Source organism: Bufo bufo, chromosome 11, assembly GCF_905171765.1.
Source record: "Bufo bufo chromosome 11, aBufBuf1.1, whole genome shotgun sequence".
In the NCBI taxonomy this organism is placed as follows: domain Eukaryota; kingdom Metazoa; phylum Chordata; class Amphibia; order Anura; family Bufonidae; genus Bufo; species Bufo bufo.
Window position 1 is genome coordinate 84,728,808 of NC_053399.1, and position 7,033 is coordinate 84,735,840.

Consider the following 7,033-nt stretch of genomic DNA (forward strand, 5'->3'; position numbering starts at 1 on the left):
TTTATACTCTGAGCGGAGGAGATGCTGTGTATATACTGTGATCAGAGGAGATGCTGTGTATATACTGTGAGCGGAGGAGATGCTGTGTATATACTGTGAGCGGAGGAGATGCTGTGTATATACTGTGAGCGGAGGTGATGCTGTGTATATACTGTAAGCGGAGGAGATGCTTTGTATATACTGTGAGCGGAGGAGATGCTGTATATATACTGTGAGCGGAGGAGCTGCTGTGTATATACTGTAAGCGGAGGAGATGCTGTGTATATACTGTGAGCGGAGGAGATGCTGTTTATATACTGTGAACGGAGGAGATGCTGTGTATATACTGTGAGCAGAGGAGATGCTGTGTATATACTGTGAGCGGAGGATCTGTGTATATACTATGAGCGGAGGAGATGCTGTGTATATACTGTGAGTGGAGGAGCTGCTGTGTATATACTGTGAGTGGAGGAGATGCTGTGTATATACTGTGAGCAGAGGATCTGTGCATGCAGTATATACTGTTAGCGGAGGAGATGCTGTGTATATACCGTGAGCGGAGGATCTGTGTATATACTGTGAGCAAAGTAGATGCTGTGTATATACTGTGAGCGGAGGAGCTGCTGTGTATATACTGTGAGTGGAGGAGATGCTGTGTATATACTGTGAGCAGAGGAGATGCTATGTATATACTGTGAGTGGAGGAGCTGCTGTGTATATACTGTGAGCTGAGGAGCTGTGCATGCAGTATATACTGTGAGTGGAGGAGATGCTGTGTATATACTGTGAGCGGAGGATCTGTGTATATACTGTGAGCGGAGGAGCTGTGCATGCAGTATATACTGTTAGCGGAGGAGATGCTGTGTATATACCGTGAGCGGAGGATCTGTGTATATACTGTGAGCAGAGGAGATGCTGTGTATATACTGTGAGCAGAGGAGATGCTATGTATATACTGTGAGTGGAGGAAATACTGTGTATATACTGTGAGCGGAGGAGCTGCTGTGTATTTACTGTGAGCGGAGGAGATGCTGTGTATATACTGTGAGTGGAGGAAATACTGTGTATATACTGTGAGCGGAGGAGCTGCTGTGTATTTACTGTGAGCGGAGGAGATGCTGTGTATATACTGTGAGCGGAGGAGCTGTTGTGTATATACTGTGAGCGGGGGAGCTGCTGTGTATATACTGTGAGCGGAGGAGCTGTTGTGTATATACTGTGAGCGGGGGAGCTGCTGTGTATATACTGTGAGCGGAGGATCTGTGTATATACTGTGAGCGGAGGAGCTGTGCATGCAGTATATACTGTTAGCGGAGGAGATGCTGTGTATATACCGTGAGTGGAGGATCTGTATATATAGTGTGAGTGGAGGAGATGCTGTGTATATACTGTGAGCGGAGGAGATGCTGTGTATATACTGTGAGCGGAGGAGATGCTGTGTATATACTGTGAGCGGAGGAGCTGCTGTGTATATACTGTGAGCGCAGGAGATGCTGTGTATATACTGTGAGCGGAGGAGATGCTGTGTATATACTGTGAGCGGAGGAGCTGCTGTGTATATACTGTGAGCAGAGGAGATGCTGTGTATATACTGTGAGTGGAGGAAATACTGTGTATATACTGTGAGGGAGGAGATGCTATGTATATACTGTGAGCGGAGGAGCTGTTGTGTATATACTGTGAGCGGGGGAGCTGCTGTGTATATACTGTAAGCAGAGGAGATGCTGTGTATATACTGTGAGCAGAGGAGATGCTGTGTATATCCTGTGAACGGAGGAGATGCTGTGTATATACTGTGAGCGGAGGAGATGCTGTGTATATACTGTGAGCGGAGGAGATGCTATGTATATACTGTGAGCGGGGGATCTGTGTATATACTGTGAGGGAGGAGCTGCTGTGTATATACTGTGAGCGGAGGAGATGCTATGTATATACTGTGAGCGGGGGATCTGTGTATATACTGTTAGCGGAGGAGATGCTGTGTATATAGTGTGAGCAGAGGAAATGCTGTGTATATACTGTGAGCGGAGGAGATGCTGTGTGTATACTGTGAGCGGAGGAGATGCTGTGTATATACTGTGAGCGGAGGAGATGCTGTGTATATACTGTGAGCGGAGGAGATGCTGTGTATATACTGTGAGCGGAGGAGATGCTGTGTATATACTGTGAGCGGAGGAGATGCTGTGTATATACTGTGAGCGGAGGAGATGCTGTGTATATACTGTGAGCGGAGGATCTGTGTATATACTGTGAGCGGAGGAGCTGTGCATGCAGTATATACTGTTAGCGGAGGAGATGCTGTGTATATACCGTGAGTGGAGGAGATGCTGTGTATACAGTGTGAGCGGAGGAGCTGCTGTGTATATACTGTGAGCGGAAGAGATGCTATGTATATACTGTGAGCGGAGGAGATGCTGTGTATATACTGTGAGCAGGGGATCTGTGTATATACTGTTAGCGGAGGAGATGCTGTGTATATAGTGTGAGCAGAGGAAATGCTGTGTATATACTGTGAGCGGAGGAGATGCTGTGTGTATACTGTGAGCGGAGGAGATGCTGTGTATATACTGTGAGCGGAGGAGATGCTGTGTATATACTGTGAGCGGAGGAGATGCTGTGTATATACTGTGAGCGGAGGAGATGCTGTGTATATACTGTGAGCGGAGGAGATGCTGTGTATATACTGTGAGCGGAGGAGATGCTGTGTATATACTGTGAGCGGAGGATCTGTGTATATACTGTGAGCGGAGGAGCTGTGCATGCAGTATATACTGTTAGCGGAGGAGATGCTGTGTATATACCGTGAGTGGAGGATCTGTATATATAGTGTGAGTGGAGGAGATGCTGTGTATATACTGTGAGCGGGGGATCTGTGTATATACTGTGAGCGGGGGATCTGTGTATATACTGTGAGCGGAGGAGCTGCTGTGTATTTACTGTGAGCTGAGGAGATGCTGTGTATATACTGTGAGCGGAGGAGATGCTGTGTATATACTGTGAGCGGAGGAGATGCTGTGTATATACTGTGAGCGGAGGAGATGCTGTGTATATACTGTGAGCGGAGGATCTGTGTATATACTGTGAGCGGAGGAGCTGTGCATGCAGTATATACTGTTAGCGGAGGAGATGCTGTGTATATACCGTGAGTGGAGGATCTGTATATATAGTGTGAGTGGAGGAGATGCTGTGTATTTACTGTGAGCGGGGGATCTGTGTATATACTGTGAGCGGGGGATCTGTGTATATACTGTGAGCGGAGGAGCTGCTGTGTATTTACTGTGAGCTGAGGAGATGCTGTGTATTTACTGTGAGCGGAGGAGCTGCTGTGTATATACTGTGAGTGGAGGAGATGCTGTGTATATACTGTGAGCAGAGGAGATGCTATGTATATACTGTGAGTGGAGGAGCTGCTGTGTATATACTGTGAGCTGAGGAGCTGTGCATGCAGTATATACTGTTAGCGGAGGAGATGCTGTGTATATACCGTGAGCGGAGGATCTGTGTATATACTGTGAGCGGTGGATCTGTGTATATACTGTGAGCGGGGGATCTGTGTATATACTGTGAGCGGAGGAGCTGCTGTGTATTTACTGTGAGCTGAGGAGATGCTGTGTATTTACTGTGAGCGGAGGAGCTGCTGTGTATATACTGTGAGTGGAGGAGATGCTGTGTATATACTGTGAGCAGAGGAGATGCTATGTATATACTGTGAGTGGAGGAGCTGCTGTGTATATACTGTGAGCTGAGGAGCTGTGCATGCAGTATATACTGTGAGTGGAGGAGATGCTGTGTATATACTGTGAGCGGAGGATCTGTGTATATACTGTGAGCGGAGGAGCTGTGCATGCAGTATATACTGTTAGCGGAGGAGATGCTGTGTATATACCGTGAGCGGAGGATCTGTGTATATACTGTGAGCAGAGGAGATGCTGTGTATATACTGTGAGCAGAGGAGATGCTATGTATATACTGTGAGTGGAGGAAATACTGTGTATATACTGTGAGCGGAGGAGCTGCTGTGTATTTACTGTGAGCGGAGGAGATGCTGTGTATATACTGTGAGCGGAGTAGATGCTGTGTATATACTGTGAGCGGAGGAGATGCTGTGTATATACTGTGAGCGGAGGAGCTGTTGTGTATATACTGTGAGCGGGGGAGCTGCTGTGTATATACTGTGAGCGGAGGAGCTGCTGTGTATTTACTGTGAGCTGAGGAGATGCTGTATATATACTGTGAGCGGAGGAGCTGCTGTGTATTTAATGTGAGCGGAGGAGATGCTGTGTATATACTGTGAGCGGAGGAGATGCTGTGTATATACTGTGAGCGGAGGAGATGCTGTGTATATACTGTGAGCGGAGGATCTGTGTATATACTGTGAGCGGAGGAGCTGTGCATGCAGTATATACTGTTAGCGGAGGAGATGCTGTGTATATACCGTGAGTGGAGGATCTGTATATATAGTGTGAGTGGAGGAAATACTGTGTATATACTGTGAGGGAGGAGATGCTATGTATATACTGTGAGCGGAGGAGCTGTTGTGTATATACTGTGAGCGGGGGAGCTGCTGTGTATATACTGTGAGCAGAGGAGATGCTGTGTATATACTGTGAGCAGAGGAGATGCTGTGTATATCCTGTGAACGGAGGAGATGCTGTGTATATACTGTGAGCGGAGGAGATGCTGTGTATATACTGTGAACAGAGGAGATGCTGTGTATATACTGTGAGCGGAGGAGATGCTATGTATATACTGTGAGCGGGGGTTCTGTGTATATACTGTGAGGGAGGAGCTGCTGTGTATATACTGTGAGCGGAGGAGATGCTATGTATATACTGTGAGCGGGGGATCTGTGTATATACTGTTAGCGGAGGAGATGCTGTGTATATAGTGTGAGCGGAGGAGCTGCTGTGTATATACTGTGAGCGGAGGAGATGCTGTGTATATACTGTGAGCGGAAGAGATGCTATGTATATACTGTGAGCGGAGGAGATGCTGTGTATATACTGTGAGCAGGGGATCTGTGTATATACTGTTAGCGGAGGAGATGCTGTGTATATACTGTGACCGGAGGAGATGCTGTGTATATACTGTGAGCGGAGGAGATGCTGTGTATATACTGTGAGCGGAGGAGATGCTGTGTATATACTGTGAGCGGAGGAGATGCTGTGTATATACTGTGAGCGGAGGATCTGTGTATATACTGTGAGCGGAGGAGCTGTGCATGCAGTATATACTGTTAGCGGAGGAGATGCTGTGTATATACCGTGAGTGGAGGATCTGTATATATAGTGTGAGTGGAGGAGATGCTGTGTATATACTGTGAGCGGGGGATCTGTGTATATACTGTGAGCGGGGGATCTGTGTATATACTGTGAGCGGAGGAGCTGCTGTGTATTTACTGTGAGCTGAGGAGATGCTGTGTATATACTGTGAGCGGAGGAGATGCTGTGTATATACTGTGAGCGGAGGAGATGCTGTGTATATACTGTGAGCGGAGGAGATGCTGTGTATATACTGTGAGCGGAGGAGATGCTGTGTATATACTGTGAGCGGAGGAGATGCTGTGTATATACTGTGAGTGGAGGATCTGTGTATATACTGTGAGCGGAGGAGCTGTGCATGCAGTATATACTTTTAGCGGAGGAGATGCTGTGTATATACCGTGAGTGGAGGATCTGTATATTTAGTGTGAGTGGAGGAGATGCTGTGTATATACTGTGAGCGGGGGATCTGTGTATATACTGTGAGCGGGGGATCTGTGTATATACTGTGAGCGGAGGAGCTGCTGTGTATTTACTGTGAGCTGAGGAGATGCTGTGTATTTACTGTGAGCGGAGGAGATGCTGTGTATATACTGTGAGCGGAGGAGATGCTGTGTATATACTGTGAGCAGAGGAGATGCTGTGTATATACTGTGAGCGGAGGAGATGCTGTGTATATACTGTGAGCGGAGGAGATGCTGTGTATATACTGTGAGCAGAGGAGATGCTGTGTATATACTGTGAGTGGAGGAGATGCTGTGTATATACTGTGAGCAGAGGAGATGTTGTGTATATACTGTGAGCGGAGGAGATGCTGTGTATATACTGTGAGCGGAGGAGCTGTGTATATACTGTGAGCGGAGGAGATGCTGTGTATATACTGTGAGCGGAGGATCTGTGCATGCAGTATATACTGTTAGCGGAGGAGATGCTGTGTATATACCGTGAGTGGAGGATCTGTATATATAGTGTGAGTGGAGGAGATGCTGTGTATATACTGTGAGCGGGGGATCTGTGTATATACTGTGAGCGGAGGAGCTGCTGTGTATTTACTGTGAGCTGAGGAGATGCTGTGTATATACTGTGAGCGGAGGAGCTGTTGCTTGGGGCCCCTGCTGGCTACAAGTGGTCGGCTGATGAAAACACCCTGCTGCAGGGGCCCACAGAAGAGAGGGACCATTGCCAGCTGTAGAGCAGTAGCAGAAGTTGCCAACAGTCCTGAATTTGCAAGGACTGTCCCTAATTTTGAGAGGCAGACTGTTCAAATCTGAGCTCATGTGTGGGTTTATGTAAGGAGTGCCCAAAAATGGGCATTCCCACCCAGGATTTGGGTGTTCCTGGGGGGTGGGCAGCTGACATGTCCCAAATTTCCCAGCTGTGAGGCTTCGGTCGACTTAGTTCGGTGATGAGGCCAGGGTTGCACCACCAATGAGGCCAGGTGAGGTGATTGAACCGGGTAGGCGCAAGAGGGGGGCAGCGGAAGAGCCATGGGCAATGAGCGTTTTCATTGCGGTAAAGGGGTTAAGAAATTGGCATGGGGGGGGGGTCCGTTTTCGCCTCAGGCAGCAGAAAGGCTAGGTGCACCCCTGGACGGTGCTCAGAGTTGCCCCTGGGGGCCCCCAGTATAGCTTTGCTAGAACGCCAGTATCACACTAACGGGCAGACTTGATGCGAGGAGCCTCACTAAGCCAAACGCTCCGAAACTCTGTAAACAATTACGCACCCGACGTACGCCAAAATCTGTGACTCGGAGGATTTTTAAAATACGCCAAATGTATTAAAAATGTAAAAAG